We start from the raw sequence: 12147 nt of genomic DNA on the forward strand, positions 1-12147 counted from the left end.
ACACCCACACACCAGGGACCAGGGCCTGGTGGGCTGGTTCTGACGGCCACACTGGGGGGCACGCCTGCCACACCCACACACCAGGAACCAGGGCCTGGTGGGCTGGTTCTGACGGCCACACTGGGGGGCATGCCTGCCACACCCACACACCAGGAACCAGGGCCTGGTGGGCTGGTTCTGACGGCCACACTGCGGGCACGCCTGCCACACCCACACACCAGGAACCAGGGCCTGGTGGGCTGGTTCTGACGGCCACACTGCGGGCACGCCTGCCACACCCACACACCAGGGACCAGGGCCTGGTGGGCTGGTTCTGACGGCCACGCTGGGGGGCACGCCTGCCACACCTACACACCAGGAACCAGGGCCTGGTGGGCTGGTTCTGACGGCCACACTGGGGGGCACGCCTGCCACACCCACACACCAGGAACCAGGGCCTGGTGGGCTGGTTCTGACGGCCACACTGGGGGGCACGCCTGCCACACCCACACACCAGGAACCAGGGCCTGGTGGGCTGGTTCTGACGGCCACACTGGGGGGCACGCCTGCCACACCCACACACCAGGGACCAGGGCCTGGTGGGCTGGTTCTGACGGCCACACTGCGGGCACGCCTGCCACACCCACACACCAGGAACCAGGGCCTGGTGGGCTGGTTCTGACCGCCACACTGCGGGCACGCCTGCCACACCCACACACCAGGGACCAGGGCCTGGTGGGCTGGTTCTGACGGCCACACTGGGGGGCACGCCTGCCACACCTACACACCAGGAACCAGGGCCTGGTGGGCTGGTTCTGACGGCCACACTGGGGGGCACGCCTGCCACACCCACACACCAGGAACCAGGGCCTGGTGGGCTGGTTCTGACGGCCACACTGGGGGGCACGCCTGCCACACCCACACACCAGGAACCAGGGCCTGGTGGGCTGGTTCTGACGGCCACACTGGGGGGCACGCCTGCCACACCCACACACCAGGAACCAGGGCCTGGTGGGCTGGTTCTGACGGCCACACTGGGGGGCACGCCTGCCACACCCACACACCAGGGACCAGGGCCTGGTGGGCTGGTTCTGACGGCCACACTGGGGGGCACGCCTGCCACACCCACACACCAGGGACCAGGGCCTGGTGGGCTGGTTCTGACGGCCACACTGGGGGGCACACCTGCCACACCCACACACCAGGGACCAGGGCCTGGTGGGCTGGTTCTGACGGCCACACTGGGGGGCACGCCTGCCACACCCACACACCAGGAACCAGGGCCTGGTGGGCTGGTTCTGACGGCCACACTGGGGGGCACGCCTGCCACACCCACACACCAGGAACCAGGGCCTGGTGGGCTGGTTCTAAAGGCCACACTGCGGGCACGCCTGCCACACCTACACACCAGGAACCAGGGCCTGGTGGGCTGGTTCTGACGGCCACGCTGGGGGGCACGCCTGCCACACCTACACATCAGGAACCAGGGCCTGGTGGGCTGGTTCTGACGGCCACACTGCGGGCATGCCTGCCACACCTACACACCAGGAACCAGGGCCAGGTGGGCTGGTTCTGACAGCCACACTGCGGCAACGCCTGCCACACCCACACACCAGGGACCAGGGCCTGGTGGGCTGGTTCTGACGGCCACACTGGGGGGCACGCCTGCCACACCCACACACCAGGAACCAGGGCCTGGTGGGCTGGTTCTGACGGCCACACTGCGGGCACGCCTGCCACACCTACACACCAGGAACCAGGGCCTGGTGGGCTGGTTCTGACGGCCACGCTGGGGGGCACGCCTGCCACACCTACACACCAGGGACCAGGGCCTGGTGGGCTGGTTCTGACGGCCACACTGGGGGGCACGCCTGCCACACCCACACACCAGGAACCAGGGCCAGGTGGGCTGGTTCTGACGGACACACTGCGGGCACGCCTGCCACACCTACACACCAGGAACCAGGGCCTGGTGGGCTGGTTCTGACGGCCACGCTGGGGGGCACGCCTGCCACACCCACACACCAGGGACCAGGGCCTGGTGGGCTGGTTCTGACGGCCACACTGGGGGGCACGCCTGCCACACCCACACACCAGGAACCAGGGCCTGGTGGGCTGGTTCTGACGGCCACACTGGGGGGCATGCCTGCCACACCCACACACCAGGAACCAGGGCCTGGTGGGCTGGTTCTGACGGCCACACTGCGGGCACGCCTGCCACACCTACACACCAGGAACCAGGGCCTGGTGGGCTGGTTCTGACGGCCACACTGCGGGCACGCCTGCCACACCCACACACCAGGGACCAGGGCCTGGTGGGCTGGTTCTGACGGCCACACTGCGGGCACGCCTGCCACACCCACACACCAGGAACCAGGGCCTGGTGGGCTGGTTCTGACGGCCACACTGGGGGGCACGCCTGCCACACCCACACACCAGGAACCAGGGCCTGGTGGGCTGGTTCTGACGGCCACGCTGGGGGGCACGCCTGCCACACCTACACACCAGGGACCAGGGCCTGGTGGGCTGGTTCTGACGGCCACACTGGGGGGCACGCCTGCCACACCCACACACCAGGAACCAGGGCCTGGTGGGCTGGTTCTGACGGCCACACTGCGGGCACGCCTGCCACACCCACACACCAGGAACCAGGGCCTGGTGGGCTGGTTCTGACGGCCACACTGGGGGGCACGCCTGCCACACCCACACACCAGGAACCAGGGCCTGGTGGGCTGGTTCTGACGGCCACGCTGGGGGGCACGCCTGCCACACCTACACACCAGGGACCAGGGCCTGGTGGGCTGGTTCTGACGGCCACACTGGGGGGCACGCCTGCCACACCCACACACCAGGAACCAGGGCCTGGTGGGCTGGTTCTGACGGACACACTGCGGGCACGCCTGCCACACCTACACACCAGGAACCAGGGCCTGGTGGGCTGGTTCTGACGGCCACACTGCGGGCACGCCTGCCACACCTACACACCAGGGACCAGGGCCTGGTGGGCTGGTTCTGACGGCCACACTGGGGGGCACGCCTGCCACACCCACACACCAGGAACCAGGGCCTGGTGGGCTGGTTCTGACGGACACACTGCGGGCACGCCTGCCACACCTACACACCAGGAACCAGGGCCTGGTGGGCTGGTTCTGACGGCCACACTGGGGGGCACGCCTGCCACACCCACACACCAGGGACCAGGGCCTGGTGGGCTGGTTCTGACGGCCACACTGGGGGGCACGCCTGCCACACCTACACACCAGGAACCAGGGCCTGGTGGGCTGGTTCTGACGGCCACACTGGGGGGCACGCCTGCCACACCCACACACCAGGAACCAGGGCCTGGTGGGCTGGTTCTGACGGCCACACTGGGGGGCACGCCTGCCACACCCACACACCAGGAACCAGGGCCTGGTGGGCTGGTTCTGACGGCCACACTGCGGGCACGCCTGCCACACCCACACACCAGGGACCAGGGCCTGGTGGGCTGGTTCTGACGGCCACACTGCGGGCACGCCTGCCACACCCACACACCAGGGACCAGGGCCTGGTGGGCTGGTTCTGACGGCCACACTGCGGGCACGCCTGCCACACCCACACACCAGGGACCAGGGCCTGGTGGGCTGGTTCTGACGGCCACACTGGGGGGCACGCCTGCCACACCTACACACCAGGAACCAGGGCCTGGTGGGCTGGTTCTGACGGCCACACTGGGGGGCACGCCTGCCACACCCACACACCAGGAACCAGGGCCTGGTGGGCTGGTTCTGACGGCCACACTGGGGGGCACGCCTGCCACACCCACACACCAGGAACCAGGGCCTGGTGGGCTGGTTCTGACGGCCACACTGGGGGGCACGCCTGCCACACCCACACACCAGGAACCAGGGCCTGGTGGGCTGGTTCTGACGGCCACACTGGGGGGCACGCCTGCCACACCCACACACCAGGGACCAGGGCCTGGTGGGCTGGTTCTGACGGCCACGCTGGGGGGCACGCCTGCCACACCCACACACCAGGGACCAGGGCCTGGTGGGCTGGTTCTGACGGCCACACTGGGGGGCACACCTGCCACACCCACACACCAGGAACCAGGGCCTGGTGGGCTGGTTCTGACGGCCACACTGGGGGGCACGCCTGCCGAACCCACACACCAGGAACCAGGGCCTGGTGGGCTGGTTCTGACGGCCACACTGGGGGGCATGCCTGCCACACCCAGACACCAGGAACCAGGGCCTGGTGGGCTGGTTCTAACGGCCACACTGCGGGCACGGCTGCCACACCCACACACCAGGAACCAGGGCCTGGTGGGCTGGTTCTGACGGCCACACTGGGGGGCAAGCCTGCCACACCTACACACCAGGAACCAGGGCCTGGTGGGCTGGTTCTGACGGCCACACTGCGGGCACGCTTGCCACACCCACACATCAGGGACCAGGGCCTGGTTGGCTGGTTCTGACGGCCACACTGGGGGGCACGCCTGCCACACCTACACACCAGGAACCAGGGCCTGGTGGGCTGGTTCTGACGGCCACACTGGGGGGCACGCCTGCCACACCCACACACCAGGGACCAGGGCCTGGTGGGCTGGTTCTGACGGCCACACTGGGGGGCACGCCTGCCACACCCACACACCAGGGACCAGGGCCTGGTGGGCTGGTTCTGACGGCCACACTGGGGGGCACGCCTGCCACACCTACACACCAGGAACCAGGGCCTGGTGGGCTGGTTCTGACGGCCACACTGCGGGCACGCCTGCCACACCCACACACCAGGGACCAGGGCCTGGTGGGCTGGTTCTGACGGCCACACTGGGGGGCACGCCTGCCACACCTACACACCAGGGACCAGGGCCTGGTGGGCTGGTTCTGACGGCCACACTGCGGGCACGCCTGCCACACCCACACACCAGGGACCAGGGCCTGGTGGGCTGGGTCTGACGGCCACACTGGGGGGCACGCCTGCCACACCTACACACCAGGAACCAGGGCCTGGTGGGCTGGTTCTGACGGCCACACTGGGGGGCACGCCTGCCACACCCACACACCAGGGACCAGGGCCTGGTGGGCTGGTTCTGACGGCCACACTGGGGGGCACGCCTGCCACACCCACACACCAGGGACCAGGGCCTGGTGGGCTGGTTCTGACGGCCACACTGGGGGGCACGCCTGCCACACCTACACACCAGGAACCAGGGCCTGGTGGGCTGGTTCTGACGGCCACACTGCGGGCACGCCTGCCACACCCACACACCAGGGACCAGGGCCTGGTGGGCTGGTTCTGACGGCCACTCTGGGGGGCACGCCTGCCACACCTACACACCAGGGACCAGGGCCTGGTGGGCTGGTTCTGACGGCCACACTGCGGGCACGCCTGCCACACCCACACACCAGGAACCAGGGCCTGGTGGGCTGGGTCTGACGGCCACACTGGGGAGCACGCCTGCCACACCTACACACCAGGAACCAGGGCCTGGTGGGCTGGTTCTGACGGCCACACTGGGGGGCACGCCTGCCACACCCACACACCAGGAACCAGGGCCTGGTGGGCTGGTTCTGACGGCCACACTGGGGGGCACGCCTGCCACACCCACACACCAGGAACCAGGGCCTGGTGGGCTGGTTCTGACGGCCACACTGGGGGGCACGCCTGCCACACCCACACACCAGGAACCAGGGCCTGGTGGGCTGGTTCTGACGGCCACACTGCGGGCACGCCTGCCACACCCACACACCAGGGACCAGGGCCTGGTGGGCTGGGTCTGACGGCCACACTGGGGAGCACGCCTGCCACACCTACACACCAGGAACCAGGGCCTGGTGGGCTGGTTCTGACGGCCACACTGGGGGGCACGCCTGCCACACCCACACACCAGGAACCAGGGCCTGGTGGGCTGGTTCTGACGGCCACACTGGGGGGCACGCCTGCCACACCCACACACCAGGAACCAGGGCCTGGTGGGCTGGTTCTGACGGCCACACTGGGGGGCACGCCTGCCACACCCACACACCAGGAACCAGGGCCTGGTGGGCTGGTTCTGACGGCCACACTGCGGGCACGCCTGCCACACCCACACACCAGGGACCAGGGCCTGGTGGGCTGGGTCTGACGGCCACACTGGGGAGCACGCCTGCCACACCTACACACCAGGAACCAGGGCCTGGTGGGCTGGTTCTGACGGCCACACTGGGGGGCACGCCTGCCACACCCACACACCAGGAACCAGGGCCTGGTGGGCTGGTTCTGACGGCCACACTGGGGGGCACGCCTGCCACACCCACACACCAGGAACCAGGGCCTGGTGGGCTGGTTCTGACGGCCACACTGCGGGCACGCCTGCCACACCCACACACCAGGGACCAGGGCCTGGTGGGCTGGTTCTGACGGCCACACTGGGGGGCACGCCTGCCACACCTACACACCAGGAACCAGGTCCTGGTGGGCTGGTTCTGACTGCCCAGTCAGCTACATACTTGAGGGTTGTCATGGCTCCAGATCCAGACGTGGGAAATATCCCAGTGCGTTAATGACCACGACCAGGCCCCAGGCAGGCCAGCAGGCCTTACACTGTGCTGCTCTGTGTGGTCCAGGCCAGTCCCCATCTCCCTAGAAAGGATCAGAACAGTGGAAAGGAGAAGTTGATGTCCCCCATCTGCTCCAACGTTGCCTCAGAGTCAGCCTCAACTGGCGCCGACTCAGGAAAGCTTGTTCCCCTGTAGCAAGGACGCTGTCTCTGAGGAGCAGTTTGGGGTGTGTGTTCAGCCAGGGCTCAGGGAGCGTCCAGGTGCAGGCGGCGGCCCCTGCCCTGCCTGCAGCACTCGGCCATCGGTCTGGGGGCCCCTCTGGGTAGTGTGGCAGGGTGAGCTTTCCTGGAGCAGCCTCTGAAAAACTGGCTCAAGCAGGAGAGCTATCTGAGCTCCCTGTCTGGCCCAACCTCACACCCTCGGTTAGGGCGGCCATCGTGGGGACTCGCACGGGGCAAGTGCGGTGCTGGCCTCCTACCCACCTCACACTCCTCATCTCTGGCAGATGTGAGGTGCCACGCCATGCACCGCACTGGCCATGCACCGCACTGGCCCTGCCAGCACTGGGGACCCCATGGGACTCCTGCTGCCTCCTGCCCAGGCTACCCTGCCCGCTAGGGAGAACGTGACAGCTGTATCAAAGTGGCCGCAAGGTGGAGCCCGACAACCAGCGCCAACCACCCAGGGAAGGGCCCTGACAACCCCCCAAGTATGTGGATGACTGGGCAGTCAGAACTAGCCCACCAGGACATGGTGTGTGGGTGTGGCTGGGTCAGGACGACCAGGTGAGCCATTCCAGCACCCGCCCAGCTGCCGCGACCCCCTCGGATTTCATCTCCGGCTGGCTTGGGGAGCACACCTGCCAGTGCAAATGGGAGGGTAAGACTTGTTTCAGCATCAGATGATTGCTGCCGAAGGTGGGGCTGGGACAGGGTCCAGGGACAGGGCTTGAAATTGCCTGACATCCATCAGAAACACCTCCACAAAAGACCGTGTGGCTGGTATCCCAAGCAGTGATGTCGCTGGAAACTAGTCTCTCTCACATACAGTGATGTAGCCGCTCTGGAAAACAGCAAGGCCTTTTCCAAAGAACCACAAGCAAATGAAAAAACACCTCCCACTTTCCTGTTGCTACAAAAATCTTACAACCCAGCAAGTCAAATCCCCTGACGTTTCTCCCAAAGATACCCACACTGATTATGCGGTACAGGGCGGACCCAGCAGGTGCAGAAGGCTCAGAACCCGCTGTGCGCTCCAAAGGTGGGGCTGGCCTCCCTGTCTCCTGGGAGCAAACCCTGAGCCCCAGAATATCCTGCCTAGGATGTGTCTTCCTGGTGCTTGCGGAGGCCTTAGGCAGTTTAATCTAAGGTCACAGTCGGGCCTGAGCTGTCCACTTGACCTTGGAGGGGCAGCTTCATGGAGTTCTGTGAGTCCTTTTAAGTAGTCAGTCTACCCCAACCCTGTAGCCTTGAGAGAGCTCACTCCAGCTCCCACGTTCCCACTGTCCCAGTGCTCAGTAAAAGTGGCCACTAGGTGGTGCCCAAGTGCCAGCCCGAGCCCTGCGGGGTTGGGAGAGGGGCTGGGGTCATGTTAGCGCAGAGTTCGGGGTTCCCCTCCGGGCTCGACCTCCTCACGCATCCCCTTTCTGTGAAACACAGAACAGGGACACGGTCACAGCACATGCATGGCACAGAGCAGACAGCTTCATGGAGATGTCACACCTCCCTACTACACTCCTATGTCCACAGGACACAAGTCTGAAAGAAGGCACCTACTGACAGTCATCAGGAGCCTGGCTATAACCATCCCAGAATTCCCACACAGGCCACCAAAGACTAAGATGCACATCACACACTGCTCCAAGCAGCACCTCACCCCACGTCCACCACTGCCATCCTAGCCAATACTCACCCCACGTCCACCACTGCCATCCTAGCCAATACTCACCCCACATCCACCACTGTCCTGCCAGCTCCTCACCCCACATCCACCACTGCCATCCTAGCCAATACTCACCCCACGTCCACCACTGCCATCCTAGCCAATACTCACCCCACATCCACCACTACCATTCTAGCCAATACTCACCCCACGTCCACCACTGCCATCCTAGCCAATACTCACCCCACATCCACCACTGCCATCTTAGCCAATACTCACCCCACATCCACCACTACCATTCTAGCCAATACTTACCCCACGTCCACCACTGCCATCCTAGCCAATACTCACCCCACATCCACCACTACCATTCTAGCCAATACTTACCCCACGTCCACCACTGCCATCCTAGCCAATACTCACCCCACGTCCACCACTGCCATCTTAGCCAATACTCACCCCACATCCACCACTACCATTCTAGCCAATACTTACCCCACGTCCACCACTGCCATCCTAGCCAATACTCACCCCACGTCCACCACTGCCATCTTAGCCAATACTCACCCCACGTCCACCACTGTCCTGCCAGCTCCTCACCCCACGTCCACCACTGCCATCCTAGCCAATACTCACCCCATGTCCACCACTGCCATCCTAGCCAATACTCACCCCACATCCACCACTACCATTCTAGCCAATACTTACCCCACGTCCACCACTGCCATCCTAGCCAATACTCACCCCACGTCCACCACTGCCATCTTAGCCAATACTCACCCCACGTCCACCACTGTCCTGCCAGCTCCTCACCCCACGTCCACCACTGCCATCCTAGCCAATACTCACCCCACGTCCACCACTGCCATCTTAGCCAATACTCACCCCACGTCCACCACTGTCCTGCCAGCTCCTCACCCCACATCCACCACTGCCATCCTAGCCAATACTCACCCCACGTCCACCACTGCCATCCTAGCCAATACTCACCCCACATCCACCACTACCATTCTAGCCAATACTTACCCCACGTCCACCACTGCCATCCTAGCCAATACTCACCCCACGTCCACCACTGCCATCTTAGCCAATACTCACCCCACATCCACCACTACCATTCTAGCCAATACTTACCCCACGTCCACCACTGCCATCCTAGCCAATACTCACCCCACGTCCACCACTGCCATCCTAGCCAATACTCACCCCACGTCCACCACTGTCCTGCCAGCTCCTCACCCCACGTCCACCACTGCCATCCTAGCCAATACTCACCCCATGTCCACCACTGCCATCCTAGCCAATACTCATCCCACGTCCACCACTGCCATCCTAGCCAATACTCACCCCGTGTCCACCACTGCCCTGCCAGCTCCTCACCCCACGTCCACCACTGTCCTGGTGGACAGAATACAAATGTTTTCTCTGCATCTAATGAGATAACCATACGGTTTTTGTTCTTCAGTTTGTTAATGTGATGCATCACGTGTATTGATTTGTGAATCTTGAACACACAGAACAAAAAAGACACACAACAGTTTTATTCATACAGTTTATACCACTACAGTGACCCCCATTTCTTCTTAATTGGTCTCCCTAGATAGTTTTACAAAAGCACACTGTCTCTCCTCCCCACGGGCAGATGGGAAGAACTGTGCAGGGCTCCCTCAGGGGATCTGTGTGGTGGAATTGTCACAGTGTCTTAGTTTTTCCACTATCTGGTGACAGTTTCAACTCCTAAGATTATAGTTTCTCTAGGATGGGGTGAGTCTTTTTGCATTTTAACCAAATGACAAGCCAACAGAGGCAGAGATATTTCCTGAATAAATTAGTTTATTGTAATGCAAAGCAAAAATAGACAATAGGAATATATGAAAAGAGAGGTAAAAAAATTGCTTGAGCGGAGTGCTAGTAATGCCCTGAACATCACGTGTCCACAGAGGAGATTTCCAAATGGCCATAGAAAGTACACTCTTTCCAGGTGGCGCTGGTGGTTCTGGGAGCTGTGGAGCCATCAGCAGGGAAGTACAGGGCGGTCACTCCAGCAGAGCCTCCAGGGGCCAACACCTTCTCAGACTGAATTCTTGCAGAGTGGACTCGTAGTGAGCTATGTCCCAGATGTCAACTTGAAGGGAAGTGTGTTGTCTTAGCTTCCAGATGTCAGCCTTGGAGGGAAAAATTCTTGACCCAGACTTTCTCATTTGCATATTGGTGCACAGTTGTCCGTGTGGCTGTTAATTAGTAATGGCCTCCATGCTATGAGCTAGCCACAGGCTCAGTTGTGGTTTCTCTCTCTATCCCTCTTTATCAGGACTGTGGGGGCCCTCCCGCCTAACCTCCCAATGCCCATCTCCTGATACCGTCATACTGGGGACATGCGTTAGGGGGCATATAATCCAGTCCATAGGAGGGTGGATGTGTGCACAGTGAAGTAGGGAGAATCTGGTCAAAAGTCAGGAGGCCCGATTCAGCAAGCTTATTAGGAAATCAGTTCTTCTTTTAAAAAAAGGTTTATTTATTTTATTTTAAAGGCAGAGTTACAGAGAGGGAGAGACAGAGACTGAGAGAGAGAAAGATCTTCCATCTGCTGGTTCACTCCCCATATGGCCTCATCAGCCAGGGCTGAGCCAGCCCAAAGCCAGGGGCCAGGAGTTTCCTCTGGGTCTCCTGCGTGGGTGCAGGAGCCCAAGCACTTGGGCCAACTTCCGCTGCTTTCCCAGGCCATCAGCAGGGAGCCTGATCAGACGTGGAACTGCCGGGACCCTAACTGGTGCCCATATGGGATGCCGGCACTGTTGGCAGTGGCTTAACCTGCTGCACCACAGTGCTGGCCCCAGGAACTAGGTTCTTGAGCCTTCCTCCAACCAAGGAATCATGATGTCCTTGGGTGAGAGCTCAGAATCCACCTTTTCACCTGCGTCCTGGAATAGTCTGCCCAGGCACTGGTCAGAAACCACAGGGGAGCCCAGGCAGGGAAGAAGCAGGCACAGGTCGACCAGTCCTGGAAATCTCGTGCTCCTTGCTAGGAAGAGGTGTGAGGGCCTGAGTGACGGCCCTGGGGCTGCGAGCATCACACACTGCCGCCGCTGCTCAGTTGCTCCTGACGCTCCTTGGATTCTGCGCCTACGACCCAGACAGAAGCAACCGGACGCCCGGGCGCCCAGCTGACAGGCTGCATTGGGCTGCACAGTGGAGGCATGACAGCAGTGTCTCACCTCATTTCCACCCCCTCGGAGGACTGTCTCCCCTGCCTTTCCCTCTGTCCTAAAATCCCGGTGACACGTGGTTTCTACAACCTGCAGGGCTCCTCGCTCCAGCTGAGTGTTCGGAGAGGGAAGTTGGGGAGGTGGTGAGGCTTGTGTTTCCACCCAGGGTGAGTGCAAGAGGCATCGTGGACGGTGCACGTTCAAGTGGAGGAAGAGGGCTGTGTGACTGCCATTTGGCATGCTTTTCCCCTCTCTAGATTGATTTCCTGAAGATGGTATTTGAAGATTCTGATCTGTAAGAAAATACAGTGTCACCCGCCCAGATGGGAGAGCTGAGGTGCTGCCACTTCCCAGGAATCCAAGCCCCTGAGGGCCCCCACCAGGCCCCTTCTCTTGTCTAAGCTGCTTTAAATTTTTAAAGGTTTATTTATTTATTTATTTATTTGAAAGGCACAGTTAGAGAGAGAAAGAGGCCTTCCATCCGCTGGTTCCCTCACCAAATGGCTGGGCCAGACTGAACCTGGAACTCCATCCTGGTCTCCTGTGTGGGGACAGGG

This window comes from Oryctolagus cuniculus, chromosome 13 (assembly GCF_051225735.1).
Source record: "Oryctolagus cuniculus isolate XC-2025 breed Fujian yellow rabbit chromosome 13, ASM5122573v1, whole genome shotgun sequence".
In the NCBI taxonomy this organism is placed as follows: Eukaryota; Metazoa; Chordata; class Mammalia; order Lagomorpha; family Leporidae; genus Oryctolagus; species Oryctolagus cuniculus.